This window comes from Nicrophorus vespilloides, unplaced genomic scaffold, assembly GCF_001412225.1.
Source record: "Nicrophorus vespilloides isolate i.1.1-1 unplaced genomic scaffold, Nicve_v1.0, whole genome shotgun sequence".
Taxonomy (NCBI): domain Eukaryota; kingdom Metazoa; phylum Arthropoda; class Insecta; order Coleoptera; family Silphidae; genus Nicrophorus; species Nicrophorus vespilloides.
In genome coordinates this window covers 453,050-474,251 of record NW_017100092.1, presented here as the reverse complement: position 1 = coordinate 474,251, position 21,202 = coordinate 453,050, and the positions used below count along the sequence as shown (strand labels likewise).

At 25.8% G+C, this 21,202-nt stretch overlaps 2 protein-coding genes across 5 annotated transcripts in view; one reads left to right on the top strand and one right to left on the bottom strand.

Annotated features, from left to right (window-relative positions):
• Window positions 1-13,827, bottom strand: part of LOC108567629 — a 42,753-nt gene extending 28,926 nt beyond the window's left edge. Inside the window, exon 1 of one of the 3 annotated variants that reach the window (XM_017928216.1) lies at window positions 13,754-13,827. The gene's annotated coding sequence lies outside the window, so the exon portion shown is untranslated. The remainder of the gene's footprint in view (window positions 1-13,753) is intronic. The other 2 variants (XM_017928218.1, XM_017928217.1) reach the window with 2 other exon arrangements.
• The window catches only part of LOC108567628 (nucleoside diphosphate kinase 7), a 57,417-nt gene that overhangs the window by 31,221 nt on the left and 4,994 nt on the right, over window positions 1-21,202 (top strand). Inside the window, exon 1 of one of the 2 annotated variants that reach the window (XM_017928214.1) lies at window positions 6,205-6,341. The exons of the other annotated variant lie outside the window; for it this stretch is intronic. The gene's annotated coding sequence lies outside the window, so the exon portion shown is untranslated. Of the gene's footprint in view, window positions 1-6,204; window positions 6,342-21,202 lie in introns of those variants that run through there. 2 annotated transcript variants of the gene reach the window in all.

Genomic DNA, 21,202 nt, shown 5'->3' with positions numbered 1-21,202 from the left:
ATAAGGCGTTTGACCTTTTTCATTAATATTATTTATTATTAGAAGTAAATCTAGTGAATATTTTATAATTTAAAATTTAATTTATATTATCATGCATACTCCCTGACGTTGTTGTTTATTAACTATGTCTTACATTCATCGCTTACACTATATTACTTAAGCTATTCTTACTCCAATACTATTTTAATACTGTTTAACCAATACTTCTCCGTTCTTAACTCTCCCGAGTTAAACTTAAGCGGGCGGTAGACCTTTGGCCAATACGGCTTTTATTAGTGCGGATTCATTTGAAAATCACAAAAACAAATTAAACAAATCCGGAAAGTTCGTGCCTATTTTCGCTAAATAAAATTGTCGATGCTTAAATATATCAGAATTATTAAAAACAATTAATTTGTGTACATATTCTGAAAGGTGATATTTCAACCGTCTTTAGATAAAAGTTTGGTTCGGATCAAATGATTTGTGTCAGTTTAGTTCCCTTTTGAAGATGAAATCAAGATATTGATCGAGAATAACCAGCACTACACTTTAATGAATAGAGATATTAAAAATTTCAAAAACAACTATCGCCGAACGTTTTTGAAGCTTGCTTACATAAACCGTTAAGATATATGAATTTTGCACAATTTAAAGGAAAAAAATCACGACAATATCAGGCCCTATATTTCTTTTACTACTCAACAAAAATTTTTGGAGTTGACCAGAGTTGTATTTTTCCACAAATTTAGGTCTTTGCAAAATTCCATTAACTGCAAAAACCACCTGAAGAAGTTTATTTGCCAAAAATCCTAATAATTTCTGGGAGGATGTAATGTTAAGTTGCATGAAAGATAAATAAAGGTTTATTGATCATAAATGGTACATACATAACTAAATATGTATATATAAATGTTTTGATTTTTTATTTTCAGAGAAAAATCGAACTTTCCGGACAACCCAATACATATATGATAAAATTTTACAGTCAAGAGACTTGTGCGATTTATTTTTGTATATATTTAGTTTCTAAATTAGTCAGGTTTCAAATAGTACGGATAGTATCGACAGAACCTATTTTTATTTAAGGGGTTATTTAATTTGATTTAATCCTTAGTATATACATTCCATAAATAACAGTTTTTTTTATATAAAAAAATAGTTTTTAAACCCCATAAAATTAATGGACATTTTTTTATATAAAATCCTTAATATTCAACTGAAATTATTGGAGATCTATAAGCAATGTGGAGTAGAAACAAAATCGTAAGCCTACTAAAAAAAATATTTGTATATCAAAAAATAGAAGAAAATCTGCAATTGTTCACCGAAATCAAAAAACATATGTAATTGGTTGGTTTTTGGTAAGCCGTAGGCCGTAATCCTAATATAAAAAAAAATATGTGTGCAAATATGTTGCATTATGTACAATAGCAAAAAATAATGAAAGGAAATCCCCTATAATCTTCTGCAGTTTTTTTTTATAAATCGCTCGCCGCTGTGAGCATAGTTTAGGCTATTATTTTAAATGCCCAAATGAAGGTCAGTATTGCCAATGCGGAGGAAATTAAAAATGTATATAAATTGATCGAATCTAGGTTTGGAGGGGCGAAGTTCCGGTTGGGGTGAACGCCGAACCGGAAACATTTTTTCTTGGGCATACACAATTGGTGAAAAAAGAACACAAAGTATCAGAATAGTGACCTCACGCCATACGCGTAGCATCTGCTACACCATTATTACGTTTGTTTTACCCTGAGTGCATCCATAACGTCAATTACATAAAGGTAATAAAAATCCTTTCTGCGCCGTCGGTCTATTAATGCTCTTTAGTTTTCTCGCCTCTTATTATGTCTGTAGAATGTGAAAATAAATGCACAAAATGTGCATATTTTAACATTTCATATACATTAAGGATACATACAAAATATGAGAGTATTTTGTTAAAGTTTCACTTAAATATGTCAATCAGAAAAAAATTGAAATTTGCTTTGAAAATACATACAAATCCAATTTAATAAATTTACAAACGTCTCTTGTTAATAATAATAATTGTAAATATTTATAGGATAAATTTGATTTATAAAATTTAAAATTTTCATTAAAATTTGATACAAATTCAATTATGAAGTTGAAATAAAAATGATTTAATAACAGTAACATTTTCATTCAATATTTATTATTTTTTAAATGTCTATTGTTAATAAAGTAGTATGCAATTGAAAATATCTATTTGAGAAATACGATTTAGAAATGTTGCTGTGCAGTTGTACGATTTTGTGGACACACAATTTGTTGCATAAGTATCAATTTGCGGTGTGCACACTTGATCCCTTTACGGTATAAAGTCTATAATTGGCACTGTTAAAGTGCGAGTGAACGATCGAGAGGTGTGTATTCATGTGGGTTATCCAATTTCCATTTGATGTGGAGGTCTCAACATTTCAATCATGCGAGCAACAGCGAAGCTTCTTCCAGGAAAACCAGTAAAAGTTTTCTACATTTATCATACTAAACATTGAAAAGAATGCATATTCATTACTATTTTCTGAAAACTATATTATTCAATTATTATTATTCAACTATATTATTCACTATATTATTTCAATGTAAACGCAATACAATATCATTGACTTAAATCATTTAAGTAACTTTAAAAACATTTAGCAGGTAGCAAAAACCAAATCAAATTTTTTATTTTTAGTTTTATTATATTATTTTTAAAATGTTGAGAAACATAATTTCGATCAAAATTATTTCATAGTAAATCAAACAGTCGAGGACTTTAAAACTCTATAAAATAAGTTGAAGAGTAGATCTTTAACGCATACAAAAAAAATCTCTTTCTTTTGAAATTTTCATAGACTGTAGTGAATCCGGATTGATTAAAGCCGCACTATGTGAGGGATTACTTATTAATTTATATAATCATAACAATTACTGAAACAAACCGAAAATTCAGACTTTTCTTCAAGAAAATAAAACAAAAACTCATTTTTCTGAATCACATTTATTTCAATGCACATAATATTGTATAATTCTTATTTAGTATAGCTAATCTATATGTAGTAATAAAAACATTACAAAGTGTACTATTTTATTTTACATTTGTATACTTTCTTTTATTTCAATGTAAAAAGTTTCAATCTTAGTAAATAAAAAATTAGGTTTATACAGAATCATTCATATTTAGGTAAAATTATTATATTACTATATTTTTTGTGGAAAAATAAAGGGGTAAAGTTTAATTGAGTCTAGTTATAAACGAGTAAAAGTTATTTTTTACACGAAATTAAGTATTTTAATTGATTATATCATTTTTCATGATCATATTAATTTCAATGCGTAATAAAGAGTCTTTATATTCTTTTAAAATTGTTTTATTAACTTATTTCATTGTGAATATCACTTGAATGTTCTATTCAACACACAGAAATTAATTTTATTCTTGAATTTGTAAATTTCTATTATTGTATATCAATGTATATCAATAATAGTTTAAATCAAGTTTTAATTACTTTCTATCCAGATTTGTCCAATATTGTAGGTTTGTAATATTTTTAGTGCGGTGTTCAATTGCCGGATCGCAGTAAATTGCTTCCAGTTTATAAATCAATATTTGCAATATTATATACGCATATGTATCAAATATATAACATATTAAATTACCAGGCTAAACTATGGAAACACACAACGGTATCATTTATTCTCTTTAATTCCCTTTCTTTAAGGTTTGCACAAAACAACAGAAAACATGTGTATAATCACGTACTCGAGGGAATACGAATGTCTTCTGTATATCAACATTTTGTATGTGCTCTGCGATCTTCATAAACGAGAGTATATGTGTGTTTGTGTACGATTTCATTCGGTGTTGACAAAACGTAAAATTATCGATTTTCCTCGAGCGGAAAAGGACATTTGTGCGGAACTCATTTCACGTGCGTTATTTTTTCTCCAAATAGACGCTGCTAATAAACATTTCCTGCTATCTAAATAAAAATCTTTGACAGTACAACCTCCTCTGTCGGCCTCCCGGCCATTCGGTCTCTAGCAATAGTATTTTTTTGTAGGAGCAAAAAAAAAGTACGTTGGTTTGCTAAACCAAACAAGATTTAATTTGATGTATTTTCCTAATTGTTTCGCACTGAATGTTCTATTATTAAACGAATACCTTTTGATTATACAACATATATTTTGTATTATTTGCAAACGTTTTTCATACAAACTTGTTTTCAATTCTAATCTTTTGATTTTTAATACTTTATGTAAAAAATCATCTTATCTTATTTATATTATGTTGTCTATTATCTAATAAGTAAGTTTATCGCGTTGACTGTATACCTACAATGGAAACCGCATTAAAAGAAACCTAGAACTACTAATAATTAGACATAGTTACATTTATATCAATGAAATTGTCTTTATACATATTTTCGTGTAGTAATATATCATATAATACCATTAATTCTTCTAAATCTGAATTCTCTTTTCGATTAGTTCTTCTACATCCAATCCATTTGTATTATATAGAAACCACATTATATGAAAACCATATTATATGATGGTATTATCTCTTTTTCTTAATAACATTTAATTTTGTAAACTAAAAGAAATTATACAAAATATTCCAAATTAGTTAAAAAAAATCAATAAAAAAAAGTGTATATAAATGATTATATCTTATACCAATGTATCATATAATACCATTAGTTCTTCTAGATCTAAAGTCTCTTTTCGATTAGTTTTTCTACATCTAATCCAGTTGCATTATAAAAAATGTTGAGCCACAACAACACACAAATATTATATATATTTTATATTATGATTGAGATTTTTTTTAAATTATTATACCAAAAAGTTTAGGTGCGGCTCTTGCTGCAAAAAGTTTGGCTACCCTTGGTATAGTGTATCATCATACATCAACTCTTCTCAATCTACCGTCTCTTTTCGATTAGTTTTTCTACATCTAATCCATTTGTGTTATAAAGAAACCGCTTTTTCGCGTAATATGAAAACTACTTTATGATAGTACCGCCTTATAAAAGGATTAACTATACTTCAGTATTGATACTTGTGATGTATGAATAATTAAATTATGTTGCTATTGCTGTCTTTGTTCGTAATCTAATATACAGCAATTCAATATAGACTAATCGACACTTTAAATCCGCATAAAAATAAACTACACAAATAGGACTTGAATGTATAAAGGAAAAAAATATTATCATAAATTACATGAAAAACTATGATAATACAACTAATTCAAAATTAACTTCAATTACTCATTATACTACCATATTTATATAGTTCAAAAATTTTATGTCACTTTATATGGATACAGCTATTATGTGATTTTTTATAATATCACACAGTAAATTTAATATGATTGGTCCTTCGCAACTGCCGAAAGAAAAAACTATTCGTATTACACCGAATAAAATAAATAGTTCAATGACAAAGCAGAACAGCATTAAAATAAAACACGTCAAAAAAAAGAACATTGACTAAACAGAACATCGGAAGAAACTATTAAAGTTCAAGTAAAATAGAAATAAACAAATGACAAAGATTGAATATAACATTCATTGTGTATTTAGATGTGTTGCCTATATAACTAATATCTGTTTCCGATCTTTTGTTTTGTCATTTGTTCTTCTTTGACGTGTTCTTTTTGAATAAGAAATTCAAATGCTATACTAACTCGTTAAGCGAGTCATTTTACTTACAATTTATTGTGCTCGTTAAGCAAAATGATCGTTATACGAGGTGATCGTTAAGCGAGGTTTCACTGTATTTAATTGCTATATTGAGATCTGCTGTTCATACCAATTTCAGTAAATTTATTATATTTGATTGTTGCCAACTTCACAAAAACAATTGGTGTCACACCGAATGAAATAAATTCCAATCAGAAAATTTAATTAAAAAAAAATAATTGCGGATATGGACCAAAATATTGATATGAATTGTGATAATATGTTATATATAAAGACACGTAAATCATATACAAAATAAGATGCGTGTAGGAATTGCATATTTTGTTGTTAATAAATAGATAATCCTTAATATTGTATAAATATTTTTTTGGTATAATATGAATATAATATATTATTTTATTTGTCATTATTTAAATGTCATATTGGGATCAGCTGTTCATACCAACTTCAAACAACCATTTTGTTTTTTTTTTGCTTGTTTGATTCACTTGTTCTCATTGATTACGTCCGAACGGTTCAAAAGAACGCATCGCTTCGCAATAAATTCAAAATTTCAATAAATCCTGTGGATTAGCTGAAGTTTATACGAATCCGGTGGAGGCAGTATTAAAGTGCGATAATAATCGACATCAATTTGTCCACGTAAGTTTGAGCCTCTATTATTGAAAAGACATTGGCCCCTGGGATTACTATACCAGCCTACCTCTACATGCGTTATTCATTTTGCTTTGATCTGTCAAATGCAGATGTCGCTTATGTGTAATGCATACAAAAAAAGACAAGTTATGTATTGTATCATAACATACATATGTGTGTTTTATTCTGAAGCTCACGTAAATATACTTATAAATAATGACTATTGTATATACGGTCTTTGTATTGTAAAGTTTGTGTTTGTTATGAGATTTCCCTTTTAACTGATCGTTAATTACGAGGTTCTTTAGCTAAAGGATACCTCCAAGCTCTTATTGAGTAATTTAAAACAAAAATACGTGAAGAATATGATTTACTTTTGTATTTTTAATAACTGTTTAATACAAAAATGCAAGTGATTTTTTTTTAATTTATAAACTTTAAGCTAGCCTAAGAAAAATTAATAATCTTAAAAAAAATACATTTGAAAATTGACAAGAATTATTTTATTATCTTTATTATTAATTATTATCATATTTTTACAGATCAATTTAAAAACAAAATAAATATTTATGAGTTGTAAATCAATTACAAAATGTTTCAAATTATTAAAAAAAAATGTATATATAAATGATTATATCTATAAAATTTATTTGCTATTTGTTTAATACAACTTATATTTTTTTTTTCTCTATTTACCGTTTACACGCTAAGCACTAGCACATTTAAAATTTCAATTAAATTTTAAATTGCAAACGATTAAAATATCAAACGGACCAACGTATTTTGCTGCAATTCTGTATTCAGAGCATTCATTCATTTACATTAATTAAAATTACCGTGAGTTCGTTCGTGGCACATACGTATATACACGTAGATAGAAAGATGTGCATTGCTAAAGTCCTAAACTTTACATATTTTTTTTTGACAGTTTTTAATTAAATTAATTCTAAGATCATTTCATAAAATAGTATATGTTTAGTACAAGACTTTGAAAGTTTTCAAGATAATATTTAGTAGTCCGTTTCTTTCAGTTCATTGCTGGAATATGCAAAAATGTCATGAAGCTATGTATTTTATTTCAGTTCGTTTTTTTGTAGGAATAATCAGTTTCATATTTTATTTACACATACATTTAAAATTATAATTAGTTTTTATTATTTTTTACGTTATTATTACAATATATTTTCTTAGTTTAATAAAGTTTCAAAATGTCATAATATTTCTAACATTCAAATAAAATAAAGTAATGACATCTGTTTTTTCAATTTTGAAAAGGGAAACAATTAATTCTTCTTCCGATTACCCGGACTATGCAAGGAATTACTATACTTTACACACTAAAGTTGAATTTCTTCACAAAATAAAACTTTCCAATGAAGAAAGTAAATTTTAACTAATATACTTGACAAATTTTAATGTATTTAATTATAATTAATTACTATTCACAAATAAAACGTTTCTTATCATATTTTTTTCGGAAATTATGAGATTTTTTTAATTAAATGTCGATCGAATGCGTGACGCTTCGTTTGGACACGAAACATTAAATTTACATTACGTTTGCGTTGCGACTCTTCTGCGGTGTTTAATTAAATTCGACAATGAATCATATTGTTTCCCAATCACCAATTAATGCGATTTACTTAAAAAAATCCGCATTTGTGTGTTTTGACATTTCATCATTCAATTATTTTTTTTATTGAGACATTGATTTGAATTCAGATGTTATATTAATTATAATAAAAAATGATTTGCAAAACAATACAAATAAATTAAGATCATATAGCGGATTTTTAAGTACCAGCATGTAGCTAGTAAGTAAGTAAAATTGAAAATTAAAGTAAATTATAGTGTTAAACGCAACATGTTAAAAAGATATATTTGTAGCGCTTGAATAATCCCTTATCTAGTAAATTTATTCCATTTTTATCATAATGAAATAAGTAAAATAAGTATTTCTATTTAATTATTTTCAGCAATTAAATTTTGAAGAATTATTTCATAATATATTAAATAGTTCGAAAAGACAATAGCCCTTTATATGAATTCATTTCCAGAAATGATTCTGCATGTTTGTATAAATATTTGTTTAATTATTTTTCGCATGTTATTATTGGGTTGCCCGGAGAGTTTTTGCCTATTTTTCACGAAAATTCAAAATCAAAAATAAACCTTTCTTCATCTTACACGCAACATCATCTCAGAATGTATGAAGTTTTGCGTTAGGTGATTTTTTTTATCTCGACAACAAATTAATCGTTCTTGCGATTTGCAAAGATTCAAATTTGTGGAAATCGAATTGTATGGTGAATATTACGTGTGGTCAAATACAACTCTGTCCGACACCAACAATTGTTAGTAGTAAAAGAAATACAAATGCTTATAATGTCGTGTTTTTTGTCCATTAAATTGTGCAAAACTCTTATATCTTAACGCTTTTAGTAAGCAAGCTTCAACAACGTTCGTCAGTAGTTGCTTTTGGGTTTTTCTGGATCAATGTCTTATTTTCATCATTATTATTAGTTGAATTAAGGCTGAAATCATCAGCTCTAAATCTAGAGAATTATGTTCATAAAGTAAATTTAGCTAAATAAACTTCTCCTTAAGCAGAGTATATCTTAATTATTGCATAATTACATAAATAACAACAATAAGTATTTACGTTAATATAGAGATACATATTGTATTTTTTTGACATAAATAGCACTACTTTAGAACGACAATATCCTTTAGTGTTTATTCATATTGAATAAACAGTTTATATGCACTCCAATATGCAGATGACAAAGCTCATATATCACATGACAAACGTACTTTTGAATAAAATATTGAACATACAGTTTTTTTATTACTTCTCGAATAATATAGTATATTAAACAGAAAGGTTTCGATCACAGGTCCTAATTAGTGACAATAAAAATAGTAAATAAATAAATGGACCATGATCTCTTTTACTTACAGATCACTACGCCTATGTATTTCAATCTAAAGTTTACATATATTCAATTCAATTATTAACAACTTTCCTTCTATTGTTTAATTGTTTAAAAAAATAAGTAATTATAGGTACAGAAAAAATAGTATTTTTTAATATTAACTATTGACAAGTTTGATAAACGATTCCAATTATTATATATTTTTTAAATCTTTATTAATCAAATAGTTTTATTTTTTTATCGATACTACACTGATGATGTTTGTTATAACTTATACAGAAATTTCCAATTATACTAGCTAGAACAATGTTCTTTCCGCCCTAATATAAGAAAAAATGAAATTCTTACATTTCATTATTAATTTATCAATTTGAATAGCCGTTTTATAGAGTTCATCTTTTTGCTTAGAAAATCAATATTAATAAACGTTATTAGTAATTTCTGTTTTCTAAATGTAAACCTTCAGAAGAAACCAAGACTGAATCGAAACCGTGGTACTGTGTTAAAGTAATTAAAGCTGAGATTTTATTAACGTAAAAGCAAAGCATTCGCTTGTTTGTATACCTATGTATTATATAAATTATTGACAAGCAGCGAGAAGAAAATAAAAAACTGTAATATCATAAAATATATTGGATGTTCTTTACCCAAAGAGAGGGAAGCTGCTGGAGTTGCCCAAAAAAGCATACACAACGTAACAATATTAGAGTATCGCATCGACTTAATTAAATTTGCATTTCTTGACTTATTTTATTACTACTTTTTGTATTATTCCTTTAAGCCATATTATACATAAATAATTAAATTTTAATTAATAAAAAAAAACTATAATTTATTTATACTTTTTTTAATATTATAATAATGTTAACATTAAGAATGAAGAAATTGTAACTATTTACTAATGTAAATTTAATAGGTGATTTATAGGTAAAATAATAATTGCATTTTTTTTTAAATTTAAATTTAAAAAAAAGTAAGTATTGTAATGATTATAAAAATAATATTCATAATTCATTAACTTTTAGATCAAAAGTGAAGAAATTGATACTATTTACGAATCTTATAATGATTTTATAAAACTGTATAAGCGTTTTATAATAATTGGATTAAAACTTAAGAAATTTGTAATAAATAATAATAATATTTATTCCAACAATAACAAAAATAAAACTATGAGGCGGAAACACCTCGGTCGATAGCCCTTTGGCCAGCCTATTAATATATTTTTTTAAATTTATGTTAGAATTTTTTTATTTTGAGAGTTGTTTTATTATTTAGTTTTTTTTTATATTATTATCATTTATTTATTTATAGAATATACTTTTTATTATTGATATGATTTTTTACAAATATCAGACTAAAAGAAAGTTGTTTTTTTTACAAATATTGTAATGATTATATAAATTATAAAAAAATCTCAATGCTTCTTGTGTAATTTCATGTTATTGGAATATTGGCTATGTTTAATACATACTCGAAACATTACATACACGTATGTAATGTTTTTGCAGCATAATTGTTTGTAAACATAGATTAAATGCACGTGTTAAAAGCATCAATCTGTTCATGCATAAATTTATATTATGTAATTGTATAACTCATCAGTTATATATAATAATAAATGAGTTATGTCACATGTTCATTATGGTATCAAACATCTAAAAAGCTAAATCAAATCATACATTTTGTCTCAGAGGTAATCATAAGTTTAACTAGGAAATAAGACAAAAAGAATCTCGCTTTCCATATAAATGTATAAGCTAATAGCTTATTTGATAACTGCTTTACAACTCGTCAGTTGAAACGCTTGAAACCACTCGATTTCCAGTTTCGTTTTAATTGGATATTAATATAATTATTTCAGCTTAAAACTGAACTATAAAGGTAAGCAGTTACCGAATACTCAAATCTGTGAAAATCTACCAATTGCAAATGTGTGTTAATCCTTAAACGAAACACATTCTAAATAATAGGTTGCGTTATGAATAAACACTGATAAAGTTTCCCAATTTGCTTTGGGTAAATAAATATTGCATAAAAATGAAATAAATTTACTGATTATTTTAATGGTTTACATAATATATAATATTTTATATATATATATAAATTATTAATTTAATTTAAAACCACAAACGAATAATATTTTAAATACATCTTTGTTATATATTCACTTAATATAATCTCTTTCTTTACTATAACATAGAATAGATGCAAATTTAAGTACACTTAACAATTGTATATAATTCGGAATATGTTTTAATATGATTTTATATATTGAACTTTTATGTATATATAATGATATTTAATTAGACAATAATTTAGTTTCTCTTAAGTTTATTGAAATCGTACATTAAAGTATAAAGACGAAATAAATGTGTGCGATATTGGCGGATTCTATAATCCGCAGTATGCGAGGTATGCTTTAAATGTAAAATAATATTAATATTTTTGTTCGCTTGATTAAAGTCTAAAGTTAGACATTTGTGTAATTGTTAAAAGCTAATTAAAATGTTACTTTACTTCTAATCTCTAATCTTGACGAAAACTTCTCTAAATATCGAAAATATCAACATTGGTTTTGGTAAAAGGGTATTGAAGAGTTTGTACATTAATTTTTATGAATTATTTGCATCTTGAGTTATTCATTGGATTGTAGATTCTATGAAAGTGAAATAAATTACGCAATTTTATGATTACTAAATAATAACATTATTTTTCTATAAAACCTAGTCTAATTACTAGCAACTAAAGTTGTGAATTTGTTAGAAATAGATAGTTTCTTTATAGATTTAAATAAAAAATATCAATTTGCATTTAAACCAATTATGTAGAAAAATAATATAATTATACAATGTAAATAAAAACATATTTCGTTCAATAATATATGATAATAAATGCATTTATTTGTATTAAATATTTTAAATTTTCATTATATAATTTATTAATAATATACGAAAGAAAAAAAAAACATTATTACGATATTAAATATAAATAATAACGAAGCAAATTAATTTAATCAATAAAGTAAATTTCCACTGTATTGTTATTAAATTAAAAGTGTATATTCAGTTAAAAATATATATATATAAAAAAAAACACAACTTTTTTGTAGAACAAAAAAGCCGATAGCCAATTTTCATTTCATGTTTATATATAGTTTTTCAAATTCATCACGTTTTATAAAAAATAAAATTTGTTGAGATAGTTTTCAATATATTTATTGAACAAATTGAAAATATTAATTATTGTTTGCTAGGATTCTTGTTTTTTTTTTATTTAAAAATTTATTTTGAATATTGTGCAAAAAATATTTCAATTTTTGAAAAATACTATTTTAATCATAATAGTAATTTTATCAATTGATTTTACTTTTTGTTATCATACAACAGTTTCTGACATTGAATATTATCTCATAGTATTATTTGATTTTTTTGCGTAAAAGTTCAATTTACAATGCTGAAACCAAACAAACATAAATGCAATAAATTAACATATGAACACATTATTGTTACAAAATAAAAATTATTTATTTATTTAATTTGGAGAATATTCATATTTATATTTATTATAAATAAAAAAGAAAGGTTTATATTTGTTATTTTTTTAATCATTTAATAGAAATCATAATTAGACGCATAATTTTTATTTATAATTAAAAAGGTTGAATATACAAATTTCAAAATATAATAAATAAATAAAAAGTTATATAATTATTGTTTAAAAAGTATTTAAGAACCTTTTTATTTCGTTTGCAAATTAGTTTGGACGAAAAAGAAAATAAAAAAATTAAATAAAAAAATATAAACTATCTCTTTTTTTGTACATAAACCAAATAAATGATTCAATAAAATTCAAACTAAATTCTATTAGACAATATTTCCAGAATATTTCATTATTTTCAACATTTCTTTCGGATCTTCAGTTAATCTGAAAACTGATGATTTGCAATAACATTTTTCAAGCACGATAAATAATAGATATTGTTCCAATAAATATGTGCAATTTATTGGAACAAAGTGTATTTATTCATAAATAGTATATGTTACTCACAATATAATTGTTTTTACATTTAATAATCATTTTCAATATATAATAGGATTAAACAGAGTATTTTTAACAACTTTCTGATTTTTTTTTAAACAATTTGTATGTTAAATTTAAAATGATATATAATTTTTAATTACATACAAAAATATGTTTAGTTATCAAGCACTAAAAATAAGTTATTGTTTTTCAAATATTTATTGGAACTGTATTTATTTACAAAATATCTTAAAATTGATTCATAAAAAATATATCTTATTTATAATATAATTGTTTTTACATTTAATAATCATTTTCAATATAAAAAAAATATTCAGGATTAAACAAAGTATTTTTTAATTTGAAGTTATATAGAATTTAGAATTATGTAGAAAAATATGTTTAGATGTGGACACAAAATAATGAGAAATTGTGAAGTATATAAAAAATTGCAAATACCTGTAACAGTTGTGTTGTATCCAGATCTATTGGTGAGGGCACTGCACGAAGACAAAGTTTTGACGATGCCTCCGACTGCCTTTATACCACCTGCCGCTGAACGGCATTTCGTCAGGCGCACTGCCCCCGCTCCCGCCTCCATTCATAACCATCAACTATTGGCAAGACGGAGAGAGATAGCGATCATCTCCATCCCACCTTGCATCCCTATGATTCCTTTTAATCCGCAGTGTTAACCCGTCCGAAAAAAAAGTAAGAGATATAAAAAAGAGACAAACGATAAAACCGCCTCCGCACTCTGGATGATGCCCTGCCACGTATGCAATATATTCAGATGCAATCACGTTAGGTGCGAAAGAAGCAAATAGAAATATTGAAGGTAATTTATGATTCGTTTCACGGTAGCTTTCATAATTGGCCGAAGGCAATAACAACCCCTAAGAATTTTTAATACACGCAAAAGAAAAGAAGAAGTAAAAAATCTTTAATTTCATTATGCAGCGGTTGGTAGAAAAAACTTTATGTTTGTTAAACGTTAATCACGCGTAACGTAACTTTCGACGCAATAAAAATGCTATACTAAAATAGTATTTATTATTAAAACATGTTTCAGAATTTAGTATAAATATCTGACTTTTGCTATTAGCACTTATGAATGTCGGAGATGAATTGTAAAAACTTTTACTTTTTATGTATAATATATCGAGATACAACTAACTCAATACAACAACTTTTCGGCACATACCAAAATACGGAGACCAAAACCTTACAGCTGACATTTGCGTTTTTGGCTGTTTAGGACAGCTTTCTCCTTTTGCTGTCCACTCAGCTGACGACTGATTTGACTCTGAAGTCTAGTGGTGGATCGAGGCTTCATCCATTGTTACATACCGCATAAAAAAACCTTTTTATTTCGCCTTGAAAAATTCCAAATCATATCATGCCGAATAGTCTTTTGGTAAAGTAAATTGAATTGAACTGCAGCTGAAAAATGAAATAACGTAGATAGAAACGCAAAATACGTCGTTCGTCGTTCAAGAAAATATAATATACATCGCATATGTCTTTTCATTAATTTTATATTTCATGGATGGTTAAATTAAATAAACCGAATAAGAGAAAACATATACGTTTTATCAACTTGAATAATAAACATCTATTAATAGTTTATTACATCATTATTTTTATATACGTCTCTAACTTCATGCAATATACAGATTGCCTAGTTATTATATGGAAGTCGTTTATAGTTTACTTCTAACATCATACTTCATGCATTTATGCTATAGACCAGGGTTTCCCAAACTATGTTCCGTGAAAAGCTGGAATGAAATAATTATTAAATAAATAAATAATGAATGTTTTATCTCATTTTTAAAAAAATTATTAATTAAGTATTATAACCTACCCTACAAAAAAGCAAGTCGTTCCGCGAAAATTTCAGGATTTACGAAGTGTTCCGTTGCAGGAAAACTTTGGGAAACCCTACTATAAACCAAGGGTCGGCAACGTTTTTGGAGCAAAGAGCCATTTTCAAGATATTGCATTTGTACTAGTAAAATGAATTTTATACAACTACCATCGCCGCGGGAGCCTCAATTTCTCATCAAAACAGCCTCATGAGGCTCCGTGGCCGCTGCTTGCCGTTTCCTGCTATAGACTGATCCAATTGGGAGAGTAGTATTTAACTCTACAAACAAAAAAGTTAATAAATAGAGAATGTAACATTTGTTATTTATAATTATAATTTACTGTATCTTATAAAGTTTTCTACTTTAAAATTACAATTAAAAGAATATTAATTATCATAATTTATTGTCCAGAATAAAAAAATATAAATTCAAAATAAACATCCTGAAAAAAAAAAGAAAAATAGATAAACTGAAAATATAAATAATTAACAAAATGAAAATTATTTGAACAATATAATAAATCTAAGTCTTTCAACCCGAAATAACTATTATTTACTGTTTATATTGTTTTATTTTAAGTAGAAAGAAGACTTTGCTAAAATAAAGAGACTCATCATTACGTACAAATGATATACATTATAATTCATACTTAGAAATACTATTACAAATGAATCTTTATTATAACCCGACGCAACCATTTTTGGTTGGTTCGATCAGTGCGGATTCACAGGATGGTTTGAAAATTTCCAAACTAATCTAAATGTTAATTGAGCAAATTAACGATACATTTTCAAAAATCGGTACACTAAATTATTTATTGTTGTCAAGTTCTGGTTTTAATCAAGTATATCTTTGTATAAAACATCAATTAAAAAAATATGAATGGTATAATGACAATGAATAGGTTGTTAGTTCATTCAGAATTTATGTTATTTTCATTCACATTTATATGTTTTTAGGTAATCATTTTTATTTCGTTATTTTGATTTAGATCGCTGACTAACATGGAAAAAACACATAATAACTAAACGGAAGCAACTAGGAATCAAATTCGCTAAATTATACTGGTTGATTGGGAGATGATCGCAGCTATCACTAGAAAACAAAATTTTAATATGTAAGGCAGTGTTAAAACCGGTGTGGACCTATGGTATCCAGCTTTGGAGAACAGCAAGCAACTCAAACATCGACATAATTCAACGTTATCAATCGAAATATCTGCGCACCCTGTTGCAAGCTCCCTGGTATGTGCCAAACAACGTTATCCACAATAACCTCCAAATTAATACAGTGAAAAGTGAAATCTCTAAATGCAATGAATTTATTAGACAATAGTGAAACTCCCCATATACTAAAGAGGCATAACACTCTTGATCTCTCTTATAGATTTTAAAATTAGAATAACGTTTTAGTTATTTGTTTTTATTGTTAAAATTAATATTTATTTATATTATGTATTTTGAAAGGTTTACAATGGGAAACTATTCCGCTCAGTGTTATATTTTGTTACTGTTTCAAAACTATTTACTCGCTGCCAGCATATGGCAGATTGTAAATAATAAATTTATTATAAATATATATATATATATATATTATAGTGGTCATACATAAATTAATAAAAATGTATTAAATAAAATCATATAATCACCGGTTTTAAAAAATCAATTATCTAGGCATATTCTCATGTTTTAGTTTTTTATTAATTTAATTAATAATAATGATGCAACAGTAAAACAAAATTAAACATTGTCATTCAGAACAATAATAACTAAAAATAAGTTTAAATGCTACAATATCTTTTTGAATTATTATTGGTTTTTAAACTATTTGGTTATCAAATAGCCGTAGGATTAATTGTGTGCGGCTAGTAAGGTTTCATTGTTGTATTAGAAATTAATAATTATAGTATAGCCCGGCGAGTCCACATTTATATTACATATTTCTATGGCTTCAACATCATAGCATGCTTTATCAATACGTTTGTAAAATTATAACATTTTATTTACGAAACTTCTATTATTACATTAATAACAATAGAAATTTTGTATATTCGAAAAATAAACTATTTTTGTAGAATATTATGTAGAAATTTAGACAATAGATATAAAATTAGGGTTTATACAAAAAACAACTTACACTACAAATACAAACTTACAATATTACATAAAACTATAACAATATAATATTTTCTCCGTAGAATACTATACAGATAAACGAATAATAGAATCATTGATCTAAATGATTATAAAATATTGTTTTATTTCTTATTTTTTTTTCTCAAAAAATATGATTTTAAAAGAATGTCTATAGATCTATTGCTAAAACAGATCCTTTCTTTGGATGCACAATATGCTGCAATAGACAATACTCTCTTCACTTGCATGCAAACGTCGCATTCATTATTAGTCCCAGGCGTTTTTTTGTTGTTGCAAGATTTCTTCCTACTTTAGAATAGGACTTTTTTTTGACGAAGTTTCCTTTGTTTGTGTATCCGCTGTCCATTCATGATGAATGATGGCCCTATTGCTGTAAGCACTGAGAGTGAAATATTGTTAATTATTTATATAATGTTTTATTATATTAGATTGCAGCAAATAATTATACGATATTTCTAAAACTATATAAAACTCATTAAAAAAAGTACGGTAACCGGACAAAACAGGACAGAACACCACTTCACGGCTCAAAGAGCAACAGCTCATAAAAAGCCACATAACAAATGTTTAAGAAGAAATATTGTAAAATTAAAGTTAATAAATATATATTAAACTAAACGAACACAACAGAGTACGAAAATAACAGAACATTGTTCAAATGTACAAAAGAAGTATATGAATGAATTACATAAGTAAATGTGTACATTTATCAATACCATTTTGCATTGCTATTACATATAAACATTAAAATATATATTTTCTTTTAAATTTTATAACTAAACTATGTAAAAGAACGACGATAGAACGACGTTATACAATATGGTGCTTCTCATTTCTGTTATTTTTTTTCATACAGCGCATTTTATCCGCGTACATTATAAAATATTATGTAAAAATGATGTGAAAATGAAAAGTGCTCGCAGCTTCATGAAATATACTTTTGCAACGTCATAACTTAAAAACCGGAACGCGCGATTCGAATTCGCCCCCGTTGAAATGTTGTGCTCTTAACATATTTTTCGTCTTTGCACGATGCAAAATAGTGTTTGATGCCCACTGCACCGAGATGCATTCAAAAATGCACACACAGACAGACACAACCCATTCCGGACATTTCGGCCCTTTTTCAACCCTTCATGTCTCTTCCCGCATGAATACTTACTTGTTGCACGCAAAAGTGCTTTTTCCCCTCCTGAAAGCTCCATAATTTGATTAAATAAGTTTGTCTTAAAAAAAAACATGACATTCTTTTTTGTAAAAATTCAAAAATGACATCATTTTATTTAGTATTGATTTATTTTTAACATTGAATTTTTAATTATGTCTATTTTTTAATAAAATAATAATTACTATAATTTGTTGGCTAAATTTATACATTCAAAATGCATGCATCCAAAAACAAGAAAGAAACAACAAAATAACAAAATTCAAATTAGAACCCAAAAATTAAAAGATAAATAAAATTAAAGCAAATGTTACTGGCCAAAGGAGTTTTATTATATTCTATTTAAACATTTTTATTGGCTCCAATAAAATTGTATTTTTCATATACAATATCGATCACATACGTCAAACCCATGACTTTTACTGTATATTATTGATTTATACAGAAATATTCCACATGTTTTAATAGAAATACTAAATCATTTTACTAATAACTGGTTTATATTCGTACCGACAAATATGCATTAACGTAAATAATTGTTAATAATAATTGATTATTTTCAATTTATTTGATTTTTAATGGATTGTATAATATTTTCAATTTTTTAAACAAATTATTACTAAACTTTTTTTTTTCAGAATAGTTAGTATTTTAACATTATAAACATATTGATCAATTAATTTATATCATAAATATACATAATATTTTTATTAATTTGTGGTTCTTTTTGTAAAAAAAAGTTTTGTTCAGGTCAACTATGTGCATAAAGTTTTGTTTATAATATTTTTTCCAGTTTTTTTTTTGTAATTTGTTGATATTACCGATTGACATCCCATTGTATTGTTGTAGTCCACAACCAATTTCGGTTTCAATATTGCTTTTATTTCATTGTCCTTTTTTGCGGTTGGTACTTTTTCCGGGTTATTACAGTTGACCATTTTTTTGTCATGCCACTTCATAACTTTAACTTTTTTCCTCCAAAATGCCTAAAATTCCAACATCACACTTCATGTAAAGGTAAATAAACAATTTTATATTAAACGAAACATATACTGAGGTTTTATATTTGAATGAACAGAATATGTGGTGGTGCCTTGAACGTTCACGGAACTGCATAATTCTGCAAATAAACGCCGCCCGTGTATTTCATGGAGCTGTGCTCTACGAAGCGGTTAATATTTTTAGATTTTGTATAAAAAAAATCAAAATACGTAAGAAATACTTGTTTAATTTTTTTAATTGAAAAATTCGTATGATTGTACTACTATTTATTATTAAGCATTATTGTTATAGTATGTGCAAAGGATTAATTAACAAAAATCCATTAAGTTTTAACAAAAATTTGACTAACAAACAAATAATAAAGATATATATTATTTTTTTAATAAGAAAAGAAAAATTTATTCCAAAAAGATAATTATCAATAATAAAAAAGGTCGTACATATTACCTCTTCAGATGAAAAGGTTCATTCAGTACTTCCATGCCATCTTAAAGAATTAAAAGGAATATCATTTAATAATTTTAAAAAATTACTAGTACTTATTACGAAAATTTACTGGTTATTTTACAATAAAAATATTACATCTTTATTTGTTTACAATTATAAAACAAGGTACTTTTTTTATTAAAGTTCTAAATTTCGATCTGTTTTTACATTAAATTTATTGCTTTAAGAAATATACGCACTTTTATTTTCAATTAAAATTTCTGAATTATTTCAATTTTAAATTTGATTTTGAATTATTTCATCCAATCACATTTGATGACTTATTTTCCTTAGAACAAAGTTTACACAATTTAAGTTTTTTTCATTTACTTACATACTAAATGTGTCCATTTCTTTAACTTTTATTGTTGATTTGTAAAATAAATAATTTTGGTTTATAACTTTTTTGAAATATAAGATAATATTAGATAAATTATTTTGTTTTTTCTCGAATAATTTGCGTTGTAAATGCAATTAATATTTCTTTATAATAATTTATTAAAATCAACTTTTAAAACATTTTTATTTGGACTATCGATCTCAGCCTTTCTGTCCTTTTTTTTCATATTAAAGTGTTAAAATAAAACAAATTTCCTGAAAAACAATGAATAGTTACATTATCTTGCATCATGTTTCAGAACAATGGCTCTTAAATGTAGAAAGAATCAGGTGTATATTTTAATTTTCACGATTGAAAAATGATTTTCTCCTCATTTTTTTAAACCAACAACTATTTGAATATGTCATGTGGTGTTTATAGAAGAAACATGTTTTCTTTGCATTATAAAAGTGAGCCGCAAAATTTTTAATAGTCACCGGTTTATTTTCACGAACATGTTTTCTTTTAATCATTTTTAATATTCATTGCGTTATTTTCCACCTGGTTGAATTGAAGCAACGCAAATAATTAGTACAATAAAAAGAAATCCATGTAATTTTCACAGTTTTATTATACAATAAATGAAAATGGATACATTCTGCATGCAAATGAAATATAAACTAACTGTCGGTGGAATAGTAGACTTAATTTAAATGCAATTAATCTTCTGTCTGAGAATCATTCAACGATTCGCTTTTCATTATTTTATCATCTTTTTTTTTTCATTTCTTTAATTTTGTTCTCTATTATTTGATATGGGGGACAAGTATAATATACATTAATAAACTTTCGGAATTGTCTTGTTTGCCATTTGAGAAATTATAATTTAATAAATTCCCCTATTCTATT